Here is a 15,818-nt window from a genome sequence, read left to right on the forward strand (position 1 = left end):
AAAAAGGGAACACTCTTGCACTGCTGGTGGGAATGTGAATTGGTACAGCCACTATGGAGAACGGTATGGAGGTTCCTTAAAAAACTACAAATAGGGCCTCCCTGGTGGCGCAGTGGTTGAGAGTCCGCCTGCCGATGCAGGGGATACGGGTTCGTGCCCCGGTCTGGGAGGATCCCATATGCCGCGGAGCGGCTGGGCCCGTGAGCCATGGCCGCTGGGCCTGCGCGTCCGGAGCCTGTGCTCCGCAACGGGAGGGGCCACAACAGTGAGAGGCCCGCATACCGCAAAAAAAAAAAAAAAAACAAACTACAAATAGAACTACCATATGACCCAGCAATCCCACTACTGGGCATATACCCTGAGAAAACCATAATTCAAAAAGAGACGTGTACCAAAATGTTCATAGCAGCCCTATTTACAATAGCCCGGAGATGGAAACAACCTAAGTGTCCATCATCGGATGAATGGGTAAAGAAGATGTGGCACATATATACAATGGAATATTACTCAGCCATAAAAAGAAATGAAATTGAGCTATTTGTAATGAGGTGGATAGACCTAGAGTCTGTCATACAGAGTGAAGTAAGTCAGAAAGAGAAAGACAAATACTGTATGCTGACACATATATATGGAATTTAAGAAAAAAAAATGTCATGAAGAACATAGGGGTAAGACAGGAATAAAGACACAGACCTACTAGAGAATGGACTTGAGGATATGGGGAGGGGGAAGGGTAAGCTGTGACAAAGTGAAAGAGCGGCATGGACATATATACACTACCAAACGTGAGGTAGATAGCTAGTGGGAAGCAGCCGCATAGCACAGGGAGATCAGCTCGGTACTTTGTGACCGCCTGGAGGGGTGGGATAGGGAGGGTGGGAGGGAGACGCAAAAGGGAGGGGATATGGAAACATATGTATATGTATAACTGATTAAATTTGTTATAAAGCAAAAAAATAAAATAAGTTAAAAAAAAAAAAAAAAAAAAAGAATCCACCTGCCAATAGTGGGCACACGGGTTGGAACCCTGGTCCGGGAAGATCCCACGTGCTGCGGAGCAACTAAGCTCATGCGCCACAACTACTGAGCCTGCACTCTAGAGCCTGCGCACCACAACTACTGAGCCCGGGACCCGCAACTACTGAAGCCCACATGCCTAGAAGCCATGCTCCACAATAAGAGAAGCCACCGCAATGAGAAGCCCGCGCACCGCCACGAAGAGTAGCGCCCGCTCGCCGCAACTAGAGAACAAAGCCCGCGCGCAGCAACAGAGACCCAACGCAGCTGAAACTGAATAAGTTAAATAGTAAACAAATAAAAAATTTAAATGAATAAATAAATAAATAAAAGCAGGCTCTGCTTTGTCAGCACTCTGGAGTTCCCTACGTATCGACGGGCAGGATTCCCGTCCTCTCCTGTAATTACGTCTGTGAAGTGCCTTTCCCGAGGAGAACAGAAGCTCCTGGAAGCAGGGAATTGCGTCTTAAGATCACATGCAGAAACTGAAGACATTTGATGCTTATGTCAAGGATAAAAGACACAACACTAGATGGTGTGAAGGGTCCTCGAGGCCAAGAGCCAGGCAAGCAGGACACTTCCTCTGGGGACCCTTCCATCAGCAGAGAAGAAAATGTCCATGGCCAGAACTGGCACTCAATTCGCTTGGAGCCGAGAAGCACCCATGTAATTACACAGGCTCCCCAGAGAGTAATTACTCCCGCATTTAAGAAAGGAGACGGCTTTTCAGGCAGGGAGGCAAGTGCAGTCTTCCCAGCTGGACGCACTGTGTGCTGATGGTCACGACGGAGCTGGGCCCCCGAGCTCTGCTCTCCCCTCAAACCCCCAACCTCACCCTCACCCTCACCCTCAGCTGAGGAGCTGCTTCCCTGAGAACACAGAAGCCATCGGAGGGCTTCCCCACCTGCAACCCTGCTCAGCCATCCCCTCCCCACTCCAGGACCACGGGCAGCAGCTCTCCCCTCCCCCACACGCATCTACTGGATCATTCCCACTGTTATTTCTCTCATCACAACACAACACAACACAACACAACATCCTCCCCGGACCTCAGCTCCTACCCCAGCTACTGTCCAGTTTCTATTTTCCCCGTCACAGCAAAATGTCTTGAAAAAGTTGGGACCAGAACAAACCCAGTTCTCCCACTCCTCTCTCCTAAGCCTCTCCGATCAGGATTTTACCCCACAGATCCATCCAAACGCATCATCTGCGAGGTACGACCTCCCCCCAGTGCTGGGCTCGATGGTTCATGGCTCCGCGGAACGGCAACCTCGTTTGTCCAGTCACCCAGGGAACCTCTAAAGTGCTTCCCACATGCAGACAAAATGCTGTGATTCATATTTTAGGAGAAATACTCAGCGTGGAGAATACACTTGAGCTGCTGGACGAAAGAGGTAGCGGCACAGAAGAAAAGTTTCTGTAACTACAGGAATGAAAAGATAAGCTGTTTTAATGGTAGCAAGTATGGGATGAAGGAGAACAAATAAAAAACATTTAGAATACGACATTAACAAGCCTCACACTACAACGTGGTAACAGAGGATGGAGAAGGACTTTACAATGAACTCATTTTTCTGGGCAGGTGACAGGCTGGATGATGCAACGATGAGCCACCAGAGACAACAGGACAAGGCAAGGGGCAGGGGAGCTGTAAATAATCATTTCTGGATCTACTGGATCTAGTAATTCGAGGTGCCCTTTGGACAAACTCCATAGAGATGCTGGCAAGTGGCTGGACAGAGGCATCTATCTGGTCCAGGTGGGAGAACTGACAGAGTTGGAGGTGAAAAGCACCAGAGGGTGAGATCAGACGGGTTGAAGAGTCATGAACCAAGGGGGAAAAGACAACACACAAAGAGGGCGGAAGAAAGAATCAGTCAGGAAGACAGCAAGGAGAGATCTGTCACAGAAACCAACAGAGCAGACTCTGCAGATGGCAAGGCGACAGTGGTCTGAGGTGACGACTGGCAAATCTCCACTGCTTTGTATGCTGGATGCCAGGTCACCTCAACCGGATCAGGTTCCATGGAGGGGCAGAACCAAGACCGCAGGCTGCACGATACAATTCAGCTGGGAAACAAGAATCTTTGCCAGAGACCTCACTGCATGGTGTGTAACGCGACCCTCTGAGATTGTAAGAGACAAAGAGGGAAATTTACTGGAAGGGTGACAAGGCTGTTCTTCCAGATGATCCTCATTGCATCCCTCGACTGAGCACTGGAAACAATGTACCTATGTGACAACGGTGTTCTACCGAACAGACAAGTTATATGCACTGAGTGCTCCCTGGACAGCACGCTCTCAGCTTACAGGAAGTACAAGGAAGGCACCAACGTCAACACGTTAGGGGCTGTCACTCAGGAAGGCTCGCGGCCTACAGCAGGATCCTCAAGGAAACCTTTTAACGCTCGAGAACAAAAGTGCTTCGGCAGGACAATGTAAGTCAAGCAAGGGATGGTGTTTTGCCACAAATGTCAAGAACACGAGGCTTGTACTGTGGCTCTGAGAGGATCCTGGGATCTACACGTAGAACTTGCCAGAAACACTTGGTACTGACCTGCTCCTCTACACTTTGTCTAACCACATCTTTTACCTACTCCTACTTTCCCATTTTAACTTTTGAACTATTCGCCTCCCAAGGTGTTATCACAAAAGAACAGCAGCAGGTAAACACATAAACAGCAAAACTCACCAGAGGCTGATTCATTTTCCGCTGCTCTTGGAACAACGTGCAGGACTGTGACAGTGGAGGCGGACCTGGAGAAGGAAAACGCAGGCAGTGAAGCTACGACTGAAGCGGCTCGGGGTGCACGAGCACCCGCCCCGCGCTCCACAAGAGACACCTGTGGGAGACCCGTCCTTTCACCTTCAGAAGGGCCTGTGAGAATAAGGAGGGAGCAACCACCCTCAGGTCTGTAGCTCCCACGTGACTCTGGTACCTGAGGGGATACTTTATTTTTCCATAGTGAGTGTACACTGAATCCTATTAAAATAAACCTCCATCATTAAATATGAAATTTAAAAACGCTTATAGTTTACCTCTTCTCAGTCTGTTAACAACTTAGATCAGAACATCCACAGGATACCCAGAATAAAGGGACACACTCAGGTGCGCTTGTCTTGCAATGATTTGTACAAACTTTACAAACTTAAGTGCGACGCTCAAAAACATCTTTTATTAAAACTGACTTTAAGTGGACAGAACACCTGCCCTAGGAGTTTGGAGTCCTGTGAGCGACCCCACGTGCACACCCGGTGAGGGTCTAGGACAAGTCATCTCCCTCCTCAGGCCCCATCGCTTCCTTCCTCACCCGAGGCAGCAGGACAGAAGCCCTGCAGACTCATCCTGCACTGATTACACTGGGCGACTCCACAGGGCACAACCCAGGGGGGCGGCGGACGCTTACATTAGACAACCAAGGTGCTGACGCGCCTTGAGACACACGTGCGAGATGCCCAGACGGCGACAGGAGCGGGAGGAGGAGGAGGATCGGGGTTGGACGGAGGGGAGGACGCGGCACGTCCCGGCCGAGCCTGTGGACCCTGCTCCACCAGGACACCCGGAGCTCACAAGTCCCAGGGGAGCCCCATCCGGAGCAGCCAGCCCTGTCCTCCAGCCCGGCCCCTCCACCTCCGGGAAGCGGTCAAACCCTCCCGGTGGCTCTACCGCGGGCCCTGGGGCGGGCAAAGCCAAGCCCCGCTCTCCAAGCCGCGGTCTCGCAAGCCCTGCTCTCCAAGGGCCGCAGGCTCCACAACCGCCTGCAGGCCTGCAGACGCAACACCTACCCCGTCGGGACTCACTCACCAGCCCCGGGCTCCCAAGGCTCCGGTCCGGGGGCTGCTCCTCGGGCGTGCTCCTCTCTCCGGGGTCTTTATTTTTAAAATATTTGTAAGTAACCCATTTTGTAGAAAACACCTATCTTTCATCATAAGAATTATGACACTTTATACTTTCATTCCAGCCTAACTTTTATACTCTATTTTCTACCATTTGGCAACTTATACCCTATGCTCTAGTCAAAAAGAATCTCATTTACAGTCACTTACATATATTGTGTTGGTTCTCAAGTCCAGGATGTTCCTTCTGCCTGGTATGCCCCGACCTTCTCTCCACGTGGAACATTCCTACTGACGTTCAAAACCTAATTCCAAGACCCCTCATTGTTGGCATTCTCTTTAATATCCCCTAGAAGGGTTACTGACTCCAAGTTCTGTTTTACAAATTTATATTTTTATGATCTATTTATTTAATAGCCTATCCCTACTTGATTGTAATGCATTGTTCATGCATCTCTCACACTCTCTTTTGAGTTCCTCTGGCCTTTTTCTTTTATCTCTTACCCATAAGCACAGTGTTTGCCCCATAGTACGTGCTCAACGTGTTGGCTGAGAGAAAAAAGACACCTTTTAGCTCTAATCATTTGTGAAATTTCATTTAAAATGACATCAGATTACCCTTTGTTTCCTAACTTAATTTCTAGTACTATAGAATGTACACTCAGAACATCGTCAGTGGCCTACAGAAACAGTGTTCTCACTGGACTTCATGCATATAGTCAACCCCCTTATAACTTTCTCTGGCATACAACTGCCAGACATGTTATTAAGGAAAAAAAAAAAAAAAAAGATGTACCAACCCCTCACCTATTAGAAAACTTCCAGAAGCTCTCCATTCCTTATGGTATCTTTTCTACTTGATTTTTCAAATACCTCTGTCTTACTTCAACTATTCAGAACTGCCTTTTCCACCTTTGGCTTTCATTTTCAATTTCATTCATATCATTACCTGCACTTACCCATAGAACCTAAGCATATTTCAGTTTCTTATGCAAGTTTCCTCACTAGAGGTCAAAGGGGCAAGGACTATTGTGATAAAATATTAAATAAATAGACGATAGAACTTTGTTCTATTGGTCTGGGAAAATTACTACCTGAAACAAAATAATTCTGGAAACTGAAGGGATCAGACCAGTCAGCTTTGTTTACTTCAGACTCAAATCAATGTCTTGTCTTTACCTGAGCTCTGGTTACATTTAGAAAAAAGTACTGTAAATACAGTGAATGAGCAAGGCCACTACCTGAGACGTGTCTGGGTCCTTAGTATAGTAACTGGGGGAATGGTAAGCGTTGGTCAATGTTTGCTGATTGATGACTCAATACATCTGGTTAAGCCTCACCATCAGAATTCCAGATTTTTTAACAAGCTTCTCAGTCTTTTCAACCCAAAGAAAAAACTAAAGAAAACCAGATGACAAGAATTTCAAATTGTAAAATATCCTGGTTGTCAAATTTAAATAGGGATATCCTGTGCAATGGAGAGGCTGGCTGGTGCCAATTTCACATTTTGTTCTCTAGTGTCCGGACGAAGCCTGCTCTGCCAGGGAGCTGACAGGTCGAGAGCACTCCAGCTTCCACAGACACCCGAGAACTTTCTATTTTTCATGGTCTTCCTGCCTTACCTAAGGGAAGGACTATATTCACAATGAAAAGAGTTATGATTAATCACCAATAGAGAGATTCTTCCACTTTCTGGGTGCTCACGTTGAAAGTCTGGTATAGTCAACACTCCCTCTAACATAGATCGTGTATTGAAATGAGAAAACTATCACCTAATATGGCCAGAGAGATGAAGGGACTTGGCCCAGCTGAGCCCAGGAGACACCTCTAATTCAAAACCTCAACCATTAACATAGTGATTGTGATCAAGGGGACTTACAGGACATAAGAGATTCAAAAAGCATATTAATCCACCTCCGGCAACACTGCCAGTTTAAAAGAATGATTAACCTTCTCTCCCACTTGATTCAACCTGGCTATGTATTATACCACTCTAAATGCTAGCAGACTCTATGCTTATGGCTTCCATTAGGTAGCACTTAGTATACACGAAAACTTTCTTCAAGAAGTAATTACTTTTGAAACCATAAACGTTTCAGTTGGGAAAAGAGAAAAAGAAAGGAGGTGCAAGTAAAGGGAACTAGGAAAAAATAAGAAAATACCCTCAAATATAAACATGTTCATTCAAAAAATAATTTAAAGGGGATTTAAACGATACTAGGTGAGCATTTATTCTGTTTCTGCTTTAAATAAAGCATTCTGTTCTATTTGTTAGGTGTTGTACTTGTTTAGTATCTAATGTCTGTTAAAAACCTCTCGAAAGAGATGTATTCATTCTGGTATCCTAAGCACCTATCTGGATGAACAGCACAAGCAATGGGAAGTCATGGGGCATAATGGACCTTGCAAAGGCTCTGGAATCCATCTCTTACTTATGGTCTTTGAGACTCAGGCTCCTCCTCTATGTAGTGTTCATAAAACTTAGTGGAGATAGAACACTAGGGACACAGAAGGTCAAAGCAGGTATTTACTACGACTTTTCAAATATCTTCCTTTAGGAAAACAAATATATTTTATTTGCAATGAGGCTTTCTTATGAATTTTATTCTTCTAAAGAAAAACATTTTTAGTGAACAATTGATTCGTTTGCCTCCCTGTGCTACTTTATTGACAATACTCAGGTAGGGGTGGTTTTCTCTCAAGCAGTTACCTCCATGTGATTTGTATTTCAGACCTTCCTAAAAGCATGTTTTCCTGCTCTTTCTTTCCACCCCATCCCAGCTCTGCTTAAAATATTGTGATCCTCTATTAAAATGCACAGAACCCTATAAGGAGAAGCAAAATGTTTGTCACTGCCAGCTCTGGTATGCATATATCAGAGAATAAATTATAACTGATGAAGACAGAAATGGGACCCATATCTGACTGACTTCAGAAACCAGAAGTGTAGGGCTTCCCTGGTGGCGCAGTGGTTGAGAGTCCGCCTGCCGATGCAGGGGACACGGGTTCGTGCCCCGGTCCGGGAAGATCCCACATGCCGTGGAGCGGCAAGGCATGTGAGCCATGGCCGCTGAGCCTGCGCATCCGGAGCCTGCGCTCCGCAACGGGAGAGGCCACAACAGTGAGAGGCCCGCATACAGCAAAAAAAAAAAAAAAAAAAAGAAACCAGAAGCGTAGCTACTACAAGCTGATGAATTGGAACTCAGATCAAGGCCTAGAGTGGAGAGGAGTCTTCTGATCACAAGGGGAAAGTAAACAAAGGGCAGCGTTTAATTATTTAATAATAAGTAAGAGAATGACTATGGTGTTTTTACAGAACAGGATATAATATTGAAATAAAACCCCCCAAAGTGACACAGAAACATAATGCAATCCTCTTAAGCTACAACCCTTCCTAAACCAAACCATACCATTCTCTTCACACAGCCTGGAAAGTCAAAAGAAAGGGGATACTGATCTGCATCACACTGGCATTAGAAGCAGATCTAGTTTTAATGAAGTTTTACTTCATGGACTGAAGTTTCCCCCAAAAAAGGGTAAGCTTTTTTCTCAAGAAACATCACTGTGTAATAATCAAGGAGCCAGGGATGGTGGTATTCATTGTTCTAAGTACAGGGATTTCTTTTGCAGAAAGAAGTACCAATCAGAAAGAGAACTGACCAATAATTACTTAACAAAACTGCTTCAGAAGTAGATTTCTAAATCTACTTTTAGATTGATAGTTAGAAACATCTTACTAAGTTTATTCATTTAGAGGAAATCTGTGCAAGCCTCTGAAACCAAGAGGTATTGTATCAAAAGAGATAAGGTCACTAGACACTTATGTAAGAGCTACTTCTTCCTCAAATGGCCACCATATAGTCATTTCTGACTATTACATTACCAAGAAGTAACAATGCACCTTTAGGAAACTAGTATGAAAGAAAAACATAATAAAATTTTTTGCAGGTGACTCTTTGATCTCATAGGTGTGTGTTAATTTTCCAAAGTTGGGACTGGATCCCGCCTTTACAAAATGCTCCTTGAAATATCGCATTGAAAATCTTCTCTTTTACTCCTTATTGTAAACACTGTATATGTTTTTAAGAAGACCAATAAAAAATATGGACTATGGGGCTGCCCTGGTGGCGCAGTGGTTGAGAGTCTGCCTGCCGATGCAGGGGACACGGGTTCGTGCCCCAGTCCAGGAAGATCCCACATGCCACGGAGCGGCTGGGCCTGTGAGCCAGGGCCGCTGAGCCTGCGCGTGCGGAGCCTGTGCTCTGCAACAGGAAGTGCCACAGCAGTGACAGGCACGCGTACCGCAAAAAAAAAATATATATATATATATATATATGTGTGTGTGTATATATATATATATATATATATATATATATATATATACACACATATATATATATGGACTATGAAATTATTTTTCCAGTAGTGAAATTATGGAGAATATGACTTGCATTTCTACTGTATTCCCGCAAAAAGAGGAAGTCCTTTTCCACAAAGACTGTCATCAATGTTAACTCTGGGAGCAAAGTATTTGTAGCTGTCTCATGCTTTGTGGTGAGAGACTCTCACTTTTCCCCTTCTCTATTGTGGGAAACAGGGCACACTTTGGGCTGAGAATTCATGCTGTGGTCGGAAAAGAAAGAAACGAAAACTACCCTCATTAACACTGCTCTTTAACAAGTTCAGCAAATGGGCCTCAGGCATTCTAAACAGCAGCAATTAAAAAATAACTTTAGATTTCATACATTTCTTCCAGTAGGATGAAAAGCTGAGGTATGTTAACTTTAATTTTATGGTTTGGGTGAATACAGAGTTCGATTACTCCCTGTCAAAGCAGAAATCAGCCTTTTACAGGGAGTAAGTGCTAATTAAGCAAAGCAGAGTAAGCATGTTATATGAAGTATATTTGATTCTTTCCTGTGCACTGTGGCTGCACAAGCTCTAACCAGTTTCCGGAGGGACCATCAGTGCTCCCTAAGAATGCCAATGCAGTGTTCCGTCCAGTTAGTGGGGTGCAGAGACCACTCAGAATGCTGATGCTTTCCACAAAGGAGATGGGGCTAGGGAGGCAAATGCAATCAGGGAGTATTACCTCTGTCTTGTGTGCCTGCTACAAAACAGTGTCCTCTCAAGACTACTCTACCCCTTCTTTGCTTTATACGTGTATGTGTAAGTTTGTGTAGGTAAGCTTTACAAGTCTATCATAAGAGAAAACTAAAAATACCCAGGAAAAAGACAAAACTGCTTCAACAGAGAAAGGTCTCTCTGTTCCAGTTGAAGAGGATATAGAGTTAATAACAGGAAATATCCATCCCCTGAAACTGTAGGAAACATGGATGCTTCCACAATTTATTCAAGGTCTCACTGACCAGGCTGTAATTTTAATTATTATTTCTTATGATTATGGTAGATAAAAAGTCTCAGTAGTATGCTAAAACTCTTGAACACTTGTTGACCTTTTTTCTTGATAGCTTTCCTCCTGCCAGGCTCCAGCCAACAGTAGCAGTAACAGATATCCAGATCTTAAGAGGATAGAAGTATAATGGTGCACTGAATATGGAAAGGAAGAACCAGTAATGGTTCCTATACATTCATAACGCGAATCAGCATCAAACTAAGGAAAAAAGCTTCCCCAAGAAGAAGTTGACAGCAAATAGTTTCGCCTCTTAATGCACTGAGGAAACAACTTTGAAGTTATCCGTAGCCACCGCTTCTGAAGCGACCAGTAGCTTTGCGACTATTACTTTACTTGTATTAGATTAATTTATATTAGAGTTTATTTAATGTAATTGCTCACAAATTTTAAACCATTTTGTAGAGTAGTGTTCTGTATCTGTTTAAATGAAATGCTTTCCTAAGCTCAAGATCAGTGTTTTTATGTTGTGTAAATTATGAAATTACTGTGGAATATCTGGTAAACTTGATAGGAAACCCCAGATGTCAGCACTTTGCTGGGCAAGATTTAAAGTGGCCCACACCACTAACCCTCATCAGGAGCAGTAGCAGTGGGCTAAGTCATAAGGGCACACCCATCCATTACATTCACCCAGGATACCGTGAGTGAGAATCAAAGGGCAGTGAGACAGAGACCTCTATGCTCAGATTCCACTGCCAAGAAATGGCCTAAGTCAGCTCTTGTTGTTGAAGAAAATAACCCTTTAGGAATCAGACTGAATCCTATTTTAAGTTTTAGAGGAGGAAGGATACTATTTAAACATTAATGAAATGTGCCTCTCTTTTTTTATCAGCATAGAAATTTATTTCAATTCAAAAGAATATGGTTATATTTAGCATAGTGTAATAATTATCTAAAGCACATATCATCGCTGGCTCTGAAACAGTTCTAAAGATGTCATTCTTTTGAAGTAAAAAATATGCAGTAAAAATGTACAAGGAAGCAAAAATATGAAAAAAACAGTTTGCTGAGTATGGGAAGTTGTTACAAGAGGGGCACACCAAGATAATTGTAAGAGTCCAAATTACATAACGTGCAGCAAGGAGTTCTCTTGCTTTAACAACTCCTAGAAAATAAACCAGTAATCTCAATGCAAGAATATCACCACTGGGATAACAGGACAAATTTTCTGAGGCACACAGGTAGTAATTCACTATACTTCCCCTTTCTCTAATACCTTTTCTCACACCAATTTCTTTTCTTTCCTCGAGGATAGATTTTATCCTGTTGAAAACAATTTTAGTTTTATTTGTAAAGTGGAGTAAATAATATCCTGAGTGAAGTAGGCAGCGTTTTAGCTGAAGATGCTCAGGAATCAAACTTTTGAAAAAGGCCAATCAGCTAGCTAGCTAGCAGTTACCATCAGTGGCTTGCAGAAAAAAAAATTACAGATGATATGTTTGTTAAATAGATAAAAAGAATAAGCAGTTTAAAATGGGTGAAAAATCCCAGGATCTATTGTGACCTAGACCAGAGGTCCCTAACCTTTTTGGAACCAGGGACCGGTTTCCTGGAAGCAAATTTTTCCAGGGAGGGGAGGCGGGGTGTGTGGGGTTCAGGCGGTAATGTGAGCCATAGGGAGCGGCAGATGAAGCTTATAGCTGGCTTGCTTGCGACTCACCTCCTGCTGTGCAGACCAGTTCCTAAGAGGCTGTGGACTGGTACCCGTCCGAGGCCAAGGGGTTGGGGACCCCTGACCTAGACACTCAAAAGCAGACAGTTGACCTTTGATTAAGCCCATTTTCCTGTGGAGTGAGCCATAAGGGGCTCCAAGACACAGTTTGGTTTCAATGTTTCAGTGTTCACAGCCAGAGGGCAAACTCAGAATGTCTCCTCCTCTTGCAAAAACTGGACCACGAATGAGAAGTCTTTTTTAGAGTAGCCCTTCACGCACAACATCCCTGCAGATCTGATGGGCTTGACTGCCCAGAAGGATTGGGCTCTTCGTGCTGGTAGCAGAGCCTCATGCTAATCCCAGATCCTTAGCCATGAGTGTTGCTCCAAATCCACCCTGATAGTAATTAGCCAGGTGAACTCCATCCATCACCCCAGGTACAGGATTTTAAGTGTCACTTGAGCAACATCGTCCTAAGCTCGTATTTAGGATTTTAGCCAAGAGTTTTGGGTCAAGCCCTAACCTGAGTCCCAGATTCATAGCTTCAGCAGTTCCAATCCTACTAATACCTAACAGCAAGTGTCTGCAGATCTACGAAGCCTGGCCAGTCCCAACAGCTCTACAATGCACCACATGGGAGCCCATGCACCACAGCAGCTCAACCCCTCCCATCCTAAATGTGAGGTTGCCAGACCGAGCTGTTCCCACACCACCAGAAACAGGGGCATCCGAGAAAACTGCTCCCATTTTCTCAACTTCTTTGGCCAATTCTCTCAAAACCATAGGGTCAACAGTACTGGAATCTATTAATAGTCTTTCTTCACTTTTTTTTGAATTCCATTTGCTTCAGTATAAGCTTCTAGCGCATTGATGCACTGTAATAATTCTGTCACCTTTTTCGGCTACATCCGCTGCAGAAGACACTACCGGGTCCACTTGCATCTAGCAGCTCTTTGCATGCATCAGGGAACACATCAGCAATAGTGAGTGGCTAGCCATGTTTCAAGAGCTCTTTTGCCATTGGATTCCCCACGTTGCCTACTCCAATGAATCCAACTGGAGTCTTGGAAGCTACTGACCTAGAACACAGCGCTGCAAGGCTGGCCACCGACGGCTGCTGTGGACGACTCCCTGTACCAGAGGCAGGAGGTGGCTCCACGGAGACGGAAGGAGGCTGACACGTTGCCCGCGCCCCTCCTTCCCACGGTGACCTCCTCGACTCCTGGCTCACCCACTGGCTGCTATAGGGTGCGTGGTGCGGAGGGCCGGCTCGGCTGTGGCGATTCTTAATACCTCTTTGGTACTAGGTTACACATACAATTTCACCTAGTGAGCGATTTAACAGAAGGAATTTTTTTCGACGGCATTTTTGTGGCACAGCAGATAGAAGCGAGGTCACTATTTCTTTGAAAAACTGAACTAAAAATGTATAGAAAGTCATGATTCATTCTACAAATATGCTGAGTCAAAGAAATGTGGAAATTGATGCGATGGAGGAAGAGCGCTAGACTTCCCTGATGCTCAACTGGGACCTTTCTTCTGGTGTCAGAACATGGTTGTGTAACTCCTTTAATCCCAGTGGATTTTCCAAAAATTCCAGAATCTTCAGATTTTGGTAGTCCCTGTTTACTGCCTTTGCCCCCGCATGCCAAACCCCCACCCCACCCCGCACACATTTATTTTTTGCCAGTTGTCCTCCGGGGGCCTTTTCTTTATATAGTTATTGCAGCAGTTTGTTAGACTACTGACCCCCAGTGAAAATGCCCCTCCCCCCCGTTTTCTCACCCTGTGTAGTTTTGTTCCACCTTGACCTGGGTTTGGTCACATGACTTGCTTTGGCCCAATGGCATATCAAGAGCTGAAGCTTGGAGAGTACTCGTGCTTTAGGGCTTGTCCTCATGGAAACCTGACATGTTAGGAAGCCTGGCTAACCTAGTGGAGAATAGGCCCAGGCCACAGCCAGCACCAATGGCCAGACATGTGAAAGCAACCAGCCCCAGTCCAGCAACCAGATGATGGCAGCCTCAGTAGTCACCTCAGGTGAAAGAAAGATAGATCCATCCAGGGGATCCCAGCCCATTCTGCTGATTCACAAATTGTGACGAGATAAAGTGCCTGCTGTTTTAAACCACCAAGCTTAGGAGTAGTTCATCACACAGGAAGAGATATAACTATCTTCACTGTTAGATTATCTTCCCATTTTATACCATGTTTCCCCTCAAACGACTGTTCCTTTATCCAAGATTCTAGAAAAGAAATAACAACTGATGAGGCTGACAGAGCCTTAACATTTTTTAAAAGCTTTATAAACTTTTAAAATAACTATGTTAATAAAATCAATATTTATTTGATCACAAAATTATTTTCTTCAGTTGCCTTAAGAAGTAATGCAGAATTGTACTAAGTTTATAAATCTGGAGGCTCTAAAAATGTGTTATTCCTTGGATTCAAGTCCTAGTGTACTTTATGTGGGCATTCACGTTTGCAAAATGATTCCAGGAAATTTGCGATTTCATTTTACAACTTTGGCCTAAGGAGTCTTATGATATTTTACCTGAGAAAAATAATACATTAATTCCACTTTCAGCTATTAAACCCATGGCTTCCTGTATTTTCTAAATTCCCTATCAGTAAAGAAGACTACGTATAGCGTACAAGGCTGTCATGATTAGGAGGAAGGTAGTACAGAAAGAACCTGTCAAATTAGGCATTGCCCAGTCATGTCAGTATACTAACGTGGGGAGCCACAGGCAGCTTGAAGCCTGGAAAAAAGACAGATACAATGTAATGATTATCCTAAGGATCCGGATAATGATTCCTATGATTTTCTTTTAAATAATAATGGCAGAGGATTCTGGGGAAATGATGGTGGCTACAGAGAAGATTTTTATCCCTGAATATGCCACCCCTCCCCTAAACACACAAGCCCCCACCCCCACAAAGAAGAAAGAAAAGCATCTAGAATAGCAAGATCAAAAACCCACAGACAACATCTACAACAAGGTGTCCACATTAACTGCAACATACAGCCAGGTAGGAACAAATCAACAACAGGAAAAAGACCTACATATGTGTATCCCAAGGTGTGTGGGAGGAAGACGAGGGAAGGACTCTCTCTCTCTTTCAGGGGAGCCAAAGGTTACTATGGTTCAAGAACTCACTGAGATTGAAAAACTCACTGAGAACAGCGACAGAAACCGGGAGTGAACGTTGCAGGCTCCACTTTGCAGCTGAGTGCAAGAACTTTGAAATGTTCTGAGGATGACAAGTGTTCTGGGGTCTGTGAAACCTTGACACCTATCAAACCAAAGCACCATTCCAGAACAAACCCCCATACTCAACAAGGACAAGAAAGAGGAGCCCTGGGTAAATGGGCAGAGGAGGGCCGAGGAGGAAGATTTGAGAAATTTTAAGGTCATTTTTAAAAATTATGTTGTGAAAATAATAGAAGATAGTGAGCCCTGGAGTTCTGAAGCTAGAAATTATATTCTGATCTATGATTCCCTCCTAAAGTGGAAACTTATTTCATTTAAAAATGAGTGACAGAAGAGTATTCCACTCACATCCTGTAGAAAATCAGTGAGAAAAAAAAGAAAAAAGAAGGGTGAAAAGAAAGTTCCAGCAAATCCTGAAAACGTGACAGAAAGACACGTCCACAGAACAAATGAAATTTATTGCCTGATATTGCGGAAAAAGTAAAAGAAATTTTAAAAGGAATAGAAACTGGTTTTAAGAAAAACATAAAAGAAATTAGAAAAAATCAGAAATGAAGTGATTGGAGAATAGCAAGATTTGAAAAGGTGAAAAAATTCAGTAAGTAATTTGTTTAAAAAAAAACATGTCTCGAGAGAAGGTTAAACTAGAAGGAACACAAGTTTGAATAAACACAGTGGA

General features: G+C 43.9%; 1 long non-coding RNA gene and 1 pseudogene across 2 annotated transcripts in view; both read right to left on the bottom strand.

Moving 5' to 3' along the window:
• The window catches only part of LOC309807700, a 54,576-nt gene that overhangs the window by 2,975 nt on the left and 35,783 nt on the right, over nt 1-15,818 (bottom strand). Inside the window, exon 2 of the long non-coding RNA XR_014294636.1 lies at nt 3,710-3,774. This is a non-coding gene — a long non-coding RNA (uncharacterized lncRNA). The remainder of the gene's footprint in view (nt 1-3,709; nt 3,775-15,818) is intronic.
• LOC309808039 (3-hydroxyisobutyrate dehydrogenase, mitochondrial-like) overlaps nt 11,154-15,818 on the bottom strand; it is a 39,354-nt pseudogene continuing 34,689 nt past the window's right edge. Inside the window, exon 2 of the transcript in view lies at nt 11,154-13,227. The product of the transcript in view is annotated as a 3-hydroxyisobutyrate dehydrogenase, mitochondrial-like (transcript). The remainder of the gene's footprint in view (nt 13,228-15,818) is intronic.

This window comes from Mesoplodon mirus (genome assembly GCF_964341445.2).
Source record: "Mesoplodon mirus genome assembly, chromosome: 7".
Lineage (NCBI taxonomy): Eukaryota > Metazoa > Chordata > Mammalia > Artiodactyla > Ziphiidae > Mesoplodon > Mesoplodon mirus.